General features: G+C 30.0%; 1 protein-coding gene across 1 annotated transcript in view; it reads left to right on the top strand.

Moving 5' to 3' along the window:
* Window positions 1-1,216: 1,216 nt before the first annotated feature.
* LOC126901170 (uncharacterized) overlaps window positions 1,217-11,432 on the top strand; it is a 45,194-nt gene continuing 34,978 nt past the window's right edge. Inside the window, exon 1 of the mRNA XM_050677472.1 lies at window positions 1,217-1,415. The gene's annotated coding sequence lies outside the window, so the exon portion shown is untranslated. The remainder of the gene's footprint in view (window positions 1,416-11,432) is intronic.

Raw genomic sequence — 11,432 nt, 5'->3', positions numbered from 1 at the left:
GCTGAGAAAAAGTGGTAACAGACACAAAAAAACACATCATAGTAAAACCAATACCTTCTCAGCTTCGCATCAAAGCTAAAATGTTATGAAAGTCTTAGGAAAATTTTTTTTTTAAATATCAAAATCTACCGATTTTGAAAATTGTTATATTTTGGGAGATTTCCACCATTTACAGCGAATAAGGGATATTTTTTCAATTTTTAAGGAAAATGTATTCAACAAATACGATTTGTGATATTTTGAGTATTGTCCATCAAAATCGGTCCAATGACAGTTGAATATAAGTAGTAACAGACACACCCCAAAAAAACTAGCACAGTGGGGACGTAGCATAGTTGGGTCCAGTTTAGATGATATAGATTAGATATGATTCTAAATACCTAATCGCTTATCTAGAATGATACTTTGGTATTTGGTTTCGTCCTGAGGAGAGATTATGGTATTGTTAATTTTGACGGGTGGACATATTCCAAGACGAAGAGCGAAGGTGACATGATTTGACTTGGCTTCATTTATTTTTATCTTCCAATTTCTAAACCATGACTCTATACAATTCATAGTGTTTTGAGGTGATAATCGTTACGTTAGTAAGTGTAAATAAAATGTTAGTGTTTTAACAAAAGTTACGTAAAATAATGTTAAATTCCAATGGACGTCTGAGAATCGTCATAACACGAGATTGTCTTACAAATATGATTAACTCCAGAGGTAAGGGATACTGTTGGTATGAAATTGCTGAGGTTTGCAAAAGTATACTTAATAAAACCGAAAAATCATTCTTGCCCAGACTTAATTTTCGTTTGTCTGTTAAATCGTTACTTTAAAGTCTTTTCATTTTCAATCGTCAACACATCAAATATGAATCATTTATGCTGTGTTTGCGGTAAGAATTTTAGTTTTAAACACAAATTGTACAGCTGTACAGTTTGCGGCAAAATTTTTTCCAAAATAGATAATATGAGAAGACATCAACATCATACACATCTGAAAAGTTGGTATCATGTATTATAATCATAACATGTTATGATCTAATGTCATACAACTCTATGTTTTCTTTAAATATAAAAACAATATTTAATTAATAGGTGTGAACAAAAACTAAGTTGATTATAATCAGACATAAATTCATAATAAAGCGCGCGCCATTCGAATCTGGAGACAACGAAAAAAATGGCAACGGTTCAGAAAAACGCTCTGGCGAAAGCCATATAGAATTGTTCACGAAGAATTTTTTCGCATTTTCCATCAGTGGTGAAATCGATTGGAGCTGCGTCAGTCTGCTCAGTCAGCCAAAACTTATCTAATATTGTCTCTAAAGAGGTTGTCTGTGATACCGCAGTTAAGTACAGCAGTAGGAGCGCCACCAATGAGCACCTATCCGAATATCGAACTGAACGCAGCAGGAAGATCGTCAAGTACGGCAATACGTTGACCATTCAAAATTAATGTAAATCGACTCCCAATAAAAGATCAATCAGACCGGCCGAATCGAATAACGGGTCAACAACCGCCAAATTGTTATAATTTTGCCTAACATGAGCCGTGATTACATACCATGGTAAATTATTTGTAATTGCCATGCTTTGACCGTCAATATGGGGTTCGCTGGAAAAACGTAGATGCATTTGACACGTCATAACACCTAGGGTGTTGGGAACCTGAATCCCAGAAACACCCAGAACGGACTGAGTCCATCGAGGCGCGGAAGGCCGAGGCGATCCGCGAATGCCGTCGTCATGGCACTAATTTGCGATCCGGAATCTAACAATACAGGCGCGGTTTGAAAAGTGCCAGACCTATGACGAACATAAACTAACGCTATTGAAGATAAATATAAGAATTCTATAAAGAAAAGAAAATATTCAGAGAAATGTTTTAAATCAAGTGTTCTAAGATAAAGCTTAAAGTTTTTTCAATTTACTAAGCCTATATGATTATTTCTTTTTTTGTTTTAGATAAAATTAACAGTAGTTGATACCAGACACTTTTGGATAGGACAAATTGTTATGAGGATATTTAATTTTTAATTTTAATATGGATTTTTTTAATTAAAGATTTAATTTAAAGTTAATAAAATTTCTATTCTGGATTTTATATAAAAATTAGAAATAGCTACCATTTTTTATAGGTCAGTATTATTAGAAAATTTGCGTATGTCTTTTTTTTTTTATACAGAGTGTTCAGTAAATAAGGAAACGAATTTCTATTGTACTGATTGTTTGTAACAATTTAACTGTTTCCTAACTTACTGAACACCCTGTATATTTCCTATGGACCTTAATCCAATCAAAAACTAAATATTAAAGTATACAATATACAAATATACAATAATATATAATAACATTCTTAAGATTTAAATTACCTTAAATTACTTAGATTATTTTTAANACATACAATAAAGGTGATGATAATACGATAATTAGACATCAACAAAATTGTTACAATTAGAAAAAAAGTACAATACATCGGTGCATTATAGAATGTCTTGTTATGATTTACCATATTATTATTGAACCTAAACTATTGCAAGCCTGTGTTCTGTAGAGCCGCAAACCAAACGATAATACTTAATTTATAAATAAACTTTTAATTTTGAATTGGAATTAGAAGTTTCAAAAACATTATTTGACAAGTATATTTTTTTTTTTTTTTAAAAAAACGGTAGCACAGTGGGGTCGAGGCACAGTGTGGACGAGGCATAGATGGGACAAGTATAGATGATATACAGTGATTAAAATCACTATCATAAGAAACGCTTCGATGCAAATCTGTAGATAGTATTTCTTTTAGAGAAATTGGTGGAATATTCTAAGAGCAATATCAACTCTTATTTCTTTAATTATACCCTGATTGGTAGTTCTTTGATTTTAAAATATAATATATGAATAAATACTAATTATAGTTTTTAAATTTAGTATGAAATTGTGAGGCCAGCTATGATGTATGGTTCATAGTGTTTGGCGGTTGATAAGAAAGTAGAGCAGAGAATAAGTGTAGCAGAGATGAGAATGCTTAATTGGATGAGTGGAGTGAATAGAGAAAATAGGATAAGGAACGAGCATATAAGAGGAAGTAAAGGTGTTGCGTCAATCGTGGATAAGATGACAGAAAATAGACTTAGATTGTTTAGTCATGGTATGAGGAAAGAAGAATCGAAAGCTGTAAGAACAGTTATAGAAATGAATGTTGAAGGAAGAAGAGATAGAGGAAGACCAAAAAAGAGATGGAGGGATGCTATTGAATGCGATTTGAGGACAGCTGATGTGAGCGTAGAAGATGTGGGAGATCGTGTCAAGTGGAATCTTAGGATAAGGGTGGCCGACCCCAAGTAGTTGGGATTAAGGCAAAGAAAAAGACAAATATTACCAGAAATTCTGGTAACTGTGGCAACTGACATAATATGATTGTTGTTTGGGAATGTACAATTTAGCGTTTAGTTGAGTTTAAACAATATAGCGTCAAATCAATTACCTACTCTATCGCTTGTATATTAATATACACTACACTTTAATGATATAATAAATAAATAAACTCACACATACACACATATGCATTTATAAAATTGTGTCTAACGTAAGTGTAACATGATAAAAAGTAACCGTAAAATGAAAAAAATGGAATATAAATTTTAGTACTCATATTAAATGTAATGTAACTCGAAAAATATTTGTTTAAATGAAAAAATATAAGANTGTAACTCGAAAAATGTTTGTTTAAATGAAAAAATATATAATAATTTTTTTGTTTATAATTGTCTTTTAAACAACTTTTGTAAATTGTAAATGATAACTGTATTGCATTAAAATTAAATGATAATTGTAAATTATTTTTACGAATTATCAAAAACGTGCTAGGTCTTATATACATTGAAATTATTATTAGTTTGTGATTACTACTGAGTAATACAGTTATTATTATGGCTGTATTTTCATTTTAATATTCATAGAAAACGTTATTTGAAAAAGATAACGTTCTAGACGTAATAATAAATGGAATAGCAATTACTCCAAACGTGGTTGTAGGTAAATTTTTTTTAACTCTGGTCNCGTGGTTGTAGGTAAATTTTTTTTAACTCGGGTCTAACAAATGATAACAAACTAACAAGTATCTGCATTGATTACAAAATTCGATAGAGTATACTCTATGAAAAATTTTTTGATAAATCTTATCTTTAATTTGTTTCTTTTTTTATAATTTAGTAGTTACAATAGGTAATTTATTTGTTTTGTTAATTTTCCGTGCACTAAATAATAGTAATGAAAATATGATAAAAAAAAGGCAGGAATTGTTTTTAATTTTAAATAAAATAAATTTTACATTGTTTATAATTTATGTTTATTATAAAATTTTTTATAACTTAATTGTTATTAGTATTTAGGAATAAATTATTTTTTCTTAATAGCTTTAGAGTTAAAAATAAAAGTTGAAAAATTAAATCAGCTTATGTTCACATCATTATTTTATTAGCTTCGATGCAATGCTGAGAAGGTATTATTTTTACTATGATGTGTTTTTTTTTTTGTGTCTGTTACCACTTTTTCTCAGCTCTCACCGAACCAATTTCTTTCAATGATACGTCAAAAGATCACAAATCGTATCTAGTCGAAGACATTACCCTTAAAAATTGAAAAAATTTCCCTCGTTCCCCGTAAATGGGGGAAACCTCCAAAAAAATTACNAGATGTATGATATCGTTACTTTTCATTTGATATATTTTTTTTATAAATCTGACCCTTTACATGCCCACGGAGGGATTTAAAATGACAACTTTTTCACAAAAAATTAATTTTTCTTCACTTAAATTTTTAAAACGTTCCAGAAAGTCTGATACTTTGAATTATATCTTAAATTAAAGCTAACGTAATGTACTATTTTATTTAAAAAAATTTCGGAGTTAATTTTGTCTTCACGGTAAAAATGGCTACCGAATGCTATTTTTGTGTAAAAATTTTTGATTTTGTATTTTACATTTTTAACTTTATAATGCTATAACTTTTTGAAAAATGTATGAATCAGCACAATTTTTTTATGAGAAATAATATTTTTTAATAATCTCTTTTTCATTCGACATACTTTATCTTAATCAGGATATTAATAAGGAAATAGCAGATCATGTAACTTTTGGAATAATCCACCAATTTTCGAAAAATAAACACAAATTTTGAACTTGTAAGATTCATAGAATGGGATACTGTCTAAGAAGGAGTGGAGGGACCCCCCCACAAACTAATCATGGTAAACAAATTATGGAAAATGATACAAGGGCCCAAAATTGTTGGCCCCTCCAATAAACATTTTCTGGCTACGTGCCTGGCAACAACTTTGGATGATTTGATATGGATTTAACCACGNATCAATTATAATTAATTAATTATAATTAATTTTATACATAAATAATGGCACCAGTCATTGGCACGCTAACCAATTTTTGTCTATCAAATTTAGTAATTAATAAATAATATATTAAAGTTTGAAGTAACATTTTGATTTTTGAATCAATTATGATATTTAATAAGGAAACAACACCCTACTTTTTAGTACCTTAAACAAAAAGCCACAAATTTTTTTTTGTGACTAATAGTTTTATTATAGTATATATATATTTTTTTATAGTATTTTTTATATTTTTTAGTTTAAATATGTTTTTAATTTTAAATAATGTTAGCCTTAAGTGAGAAGTCGGAAGGCGTGGAGGCTCGTCCAGGCGTTCGCCGAATCCGTCCTGTTAAAGAAGGAGGAAACGGAATGCCTGAGACAGAAGCAGCCACGCCGCCCTGCACAGGAGGACCTGAGGCGTTGCTTTAAACCGGTGCCTTAGATTCTTGTTCTTCCTTTTGTATCTTTGTTTGTGAGTGATTTTGCCAACCCTCCCTAACGGTTCCTACTTCGAGATCCGGTTAACGGGAGGCGACCTCACCACGTTGCGAAACAGCTCTTGATTAATTTCGAGCTGATTCACAACGTAGTGGTGTGAATTATTAAGTCGGCCTGAAGTAATGCCTCACGGTAATTCCAGGGCGGCCCACAATAAAGCCAGTCGAGGGGGAAAAAAAAGGGTAATACACCGGCCGTGCTGTGCTTCCCCAAATTGCACATTAACAAAACCCGAGATGTCTTATTGTTTATCGGCGACCATCGACGTTGACATAAATACGAATCAAGTCCGGTGGCCGCTGATCAGTCTGTAATTCACAGTGTCGTTGTATTTACACTCGTGTAAGTAAAATGCATAATATATGTTTTATTTACAATAGAGGCATGTTTTATTTTTTATTGGTTATTATTATTATTATTATTGGATGAATTATATCTTATCAGTAATAAAATAAAATTAGTATTAACTTTATTTTATTTCTAATTTGTTGTCTAAAACAACTGGCGCAAACGGCTGAACGAACATACTTTTTCAAGGACTAATTTGTAAATATTTAAAACATTTTTTTTTGCCATCTTAGTTTTTTTTGTGCAGTGTACTAATTTTTTTAAAATTAGTTACTTACGTTACTGTACCGTGAGAACAAAAAAATTAGCGAAACCACTGACTTTATTTGACCTACGGAAATAAATAAGTTTATTTCTAAGAAAATTTTATATGTAACGGACGGGGTTATTCGAGAAATTACCGTACCGCCTAAACATATATAAAAATGTAAAAAGCCGAACTGTATTTATTAAACTGCCATTACAGAAATAAATAAGTTTGGAGCCGAATAATACCGCGGAAATATATTAAAGTACTAACAGAAAACTAGTTAGATCATCTTTAACTTATTTATTACCGCAAAAGTATAAAAAACCGATTTTATTAAACCGTACCTACGGAAATAAATAACTTGGCCAATATTCGTTGAGCGCGAAAATAATAAAAAGTACTGAACTACATAATTTTTTTTCTTTTCTTATTATTTAACAAAAAAAGAAAAAAGTAGTTTGGCAATTATTTTAATTAATTATTACCACGAAAATAGTAAAAAATTTTTTTTATTATAACCGAATTATATTTATTAGACCGCTAACACGAAAATAAATAAGTTTGGGATATTAGAAAATGGTTTTTTTCGTTAATACTAGTCTAACCATTAAAGTTTATTTAATTTTATTAAAATTAATTAAAATTAAAAAGTTATACTTTTAACTACGTGGCGTAAATAAACAACCTAAAACTGCATAATATTGACGGAATGGCAAAAACAAATATCGGAAATTCGGAGATAAAGTACGCACTCGCTGTTTCCTTAATTACCTTTTTCTGTCTTTCTATCTATTAAGTTGAGAGTTAAACTAGTGTTTGTGATATTTATTGCCATTTAGATTAATTTCGTGTATACTCCGCAGGGAAAGTTTCCTTTTATTTCTTTTATAAAACTTATTCATTTAATATACTGAATTTTCAACGATGATCGTAACTATATTGATTTATTGTTACCAACCGTAGTCAAAGTTTTATATAATAAATTTCTTATTTTTTTTAAAGTTAATCTTCAACGGTGATCATAACCTTCGTGTTATCAGCCGAGATCAAGATAACTGGATTCTTCTAATATTCCTGTAAATCTTTTGTAATGGTGTTTGTAACAAGGCATTACCAACCGTGATCCCAAGGGTTATACTTCTCTCTTTATCTAAATTAATTAGTTCTTAAAGTAAAACGGATATGATAGATAATTATTCAGTATATATATATATATAAATATATATATTTGTTCCTTTTAAAATAAAACAAAATAATTATTGTGTTAAATTGTATTAAATTTTCAAAAATTAATAGATTATTATTTGTATTATTCGCGTACAACTTGGGTAATATTACGATCCGCATTTATGTAAAATACTACCTATATATTTGTTGTCTGTATACGTATATATTAGGTGTCCCAGAATTTTGAAAATCCCAGCATTTTCGGAAATGCTTAGTGCATACCCCTCAAATTTATTTGTATACATATGAAAAACAACACAATAATTTTCATAAGTACACTGATCGGTAACAACTTTTGACTCATTATTTCAGAAGGTAATTTAAAATATATATTGGACGTAAAATTTAGTTATGTTATACACATTATTTTACCATGTACACTATATTTAAAAATGTTAAGAACTTCTGAAGGATTATTTCATTGTCATTTAAAAAAATTAAGTTGATACCCTTATAAGTTATAAGGGATGAACTAAAAATATGACAGAATTTTCTTAATATAATTTATGTTTTAAGAAAAATCGAGTGGCTATTATTAAAATAATCTTTATGTATACAACAATTTCATAACTTTTTATTATTTCACCGTAAGAATTTTAATATTAAATTTAACGCATATCCAATTAGTTGGCCACACAGGTAATTTATAAAACAAACAAGTACAAAAGAAACACTAATGTAAGGCCGCACAGGTGATTTACAAGAATGTACTAATGGCACAAGTGATAAAATAAAGGTAGAATATATATACTAGGTTGTCCCAGAATTTTGAAGTTTCGGAAATGCTTAGTGCATACCCCTCAAATTTATTTGTATACATATGAAAAACAACACAAAAAAATTTTAGGTCGATTAAATAAGTTTAACCCGTGCCGACTTGGGGTTGAAAATTAGTTAAAAGGGGCAGTTTTTCAGTTATTCGCCATTGACTCGTTAATTAGTGCTCTCACAAAAAAATATATAGCAAATAAATTGTAGATATAAATGTTGTGTATAACTTAAGTTCTATAATTTTTCTTCTAAACACACTAGTTTTCTAGAAAAAATGAAAAATAAGTATTATTTTGCAAAACTGTCGAAATTGATATATTTACGAATATTGCATCATATCTGACGAATCGTTTATAGTAAGAAGTAATATTTCATATAAAAATTGTTCAAATTTTAATTTTCTAAACAAAAAGTAATGAGTAAAATTTTATTGGGGCGATTGTTTTATTGTTTTAACATGATTAATATTTATTTTTACAAAATATATGAGTATTATTGGTTAAATTTTTTGTAGTCAAATTCTGTTTATGCTAATACACAACAAATTTAAAAAATACCAACTGAAAATGATAATTTTATCATGTTTATTTTAATTTAAAAAAAAATTATAATTACAATGCTGGTACTTATAAAAAATTATTATTGGGGATATTTTCTCTTGAGAGTTTCTTTGTTCGAATTTGGGTATAATTTTCTATGTTCTTGCACACAACGCAACAAAAATTGTTTTTGCTCCTCTTCGACTGTAATCAAACCATGAAAATCTTGCATCAACTTAACAGCCCTTTCAGCAGTATCATTTTCAGCTTTCAGTGTTGATACAGTTTTATGGGATGCTATATATGAGACATTTGTCACCCATGATAATGGACATTCGTTCAGAAAACTATCATCAATTTTTAAACGGGTAAATAAGAACTTACTTTTGGCTGACACAAAATCACAGATATTTTTGTCTAAAATAAAATAATTTACAGTTATCATTAAATAACAAATCATATTAAAATATACACGTTTATCTTTCATACTAACCGTATAACAAACCGTGTAAATTTGTAGATAGTGTTATAATAGTCTTGTAAATCAACATTTTTGTGTTTAGTTGAAGTTTAGACTTATCTATGAAGCGGAAGATATGAAGTCTAGCATTAGCTTTTTTTCGTTTGTCCTTAATCTCTCGCTTATCTAAAATGATACCTAGGTATTTTATTTCGTCCTGAGGAGAGATTATGGTATTGTTAATTTTGACGGGTGGACATATTCCAAGACGACGAGCGAAGGTGACATGATTTGACTTGGCTTCATTTATTTTTATCTTCCAATTTCTAAACCATGACTCTATAGAATTCACATGCGCTTGGATGTGATAAGCGTCACGTTAGTAAGTGTAAGTAAAATATTAGTGTTTTAACAAAAGTCACGTAAAATAATTTTAAATTCCAATGGACATCTGAGAATGGTCATAACACGAAATTGTCTAACAAAAATGATCAACTCCAGGGGTAAGAGATACTGTTGGTATAAAATTGATGAGGTTTGCAAAAGTAGACTTAATAAAACCGAAAAATCATTCTTCCCCAGACTTAATTTTCGTTTGTCTGTTAAATCGTCACTTTAAAGTCTTTTCATTTTCAATCGTCAACACATCAAATATGAATCACTTATGCTGTGTTTGCGGTAAGAATTTTAGTTTTAAACACAAATTGTACAGCTGTACAGTTTGTGGCAAAAATTTTTCCAAAATGGATAATATGAGAAGACATCAACATCATACACATCTGAAAAGTTGGTATCATGTATTATAATCATAACATGTTATGATCTAATGTCATACAACTCTATGTTTTCTTTAAATATAAAAACAATATTTAATTAATAGGTGTGAACAAAAACTAAGTTGATTATAATCAGACATAAATTCATAATAAAGCGCGCGCCATTCGAATCTGGAGACAACGAAAAAAATGGCAACGGTTCAGAAAAACGCTCTGGCGAAAGCCATATAGAATTGTTCACGAAGAATTTTTTCGCATTTTCCATCAGTGGTGAAATCGATTGGAGCTGCGTCAGTCTGCTCAGTCAGCCAAAACTTATCTAATATTGTCTCTAAAGAGGTTGTCTGTGATACCGCAGTTAAGTACAGCAGTAGGAGCGCCACCAATGAGCAACTATCCGAATATCGAACTGAACGCAGCAGGAAGATCGTCAAGTACGGCAATACGTTGTCCATTCAAAATTAATGTAAATCGACTCCCAATAAAAAATCATTCAAACCGGCCGAATCGAATAACGGGTCAACAACCGCCAAATTGTTATAATTTTGCCTAACATGAGCCGTGATTACATACCATGGTAAATTATTTGTAATTGCCATGCTTTGACCGTCAATATGGGGTTCGCTGGAAAAACGTAGATGCATTTGACACGTCATAACACCTAGGGTGTTGGGAACCTGAATCCCAGAAACACCCAGAACGGACTGAGTCCATCGAGGCGCGGAAGGCCGAGGCGATCCGCGAATGCCGTCGTCATGGCACTAATTTGCGATCCGGAATCTAACAATACAGGCGCGGTTTGAAAAGTGCCAGACCTATGACGAACATAAACTAACGCTATTGAAGATAAATATAAGAATTCTATAAAGAAAAGAAAATATTCAGAGAAATGTTTTAAATCAAGTGTTCTAAGATAAAGCTTAAAGTTTTTTCAATTTACTAAGCCTATATGATTATTTCTTTTTTTGTTTTAGATAAAATTAACAGTAGTTGATACCAGACACTTTTGGATAGGACAAATTGTTATGAGGATATTTAATTTTTAATTTTAATATGGATTTTTTTAATTAAAGATTTAATTTAAAGTTAATAAAATTTCTATTCTGGATTTTATATAAAAATTAGAAATAGCTACCATTTTTTATAGGTCAGTATTATTAGAAAATTTGCGTATGTCTTTTTTTTTT

This window comes from Daktulosphaira vitifoliae, unplaced genomic scaffold (genome assembly GCF_025091365.1).
Source record: "Daktulosphaira vitifoliae isolate Bord-2020 unplaced genomic scaffold, ASM2509136v1 Scaffold_1, whole genome shotgun sequence".
In the NCBI taxonomy this organism is placed as follows: domain Eukaryota; kingdom Metazoa; phylum Arthropoda; class Insecta; order Hemiptera; family Phylloxeridae; genus Daktulosphaira; species Daktulosphaira vitifoliae.
Note: the sequence above shows the minus strand (reverse complement) of the source record. Positions and strands in the feature narration are given on the sequence as shown.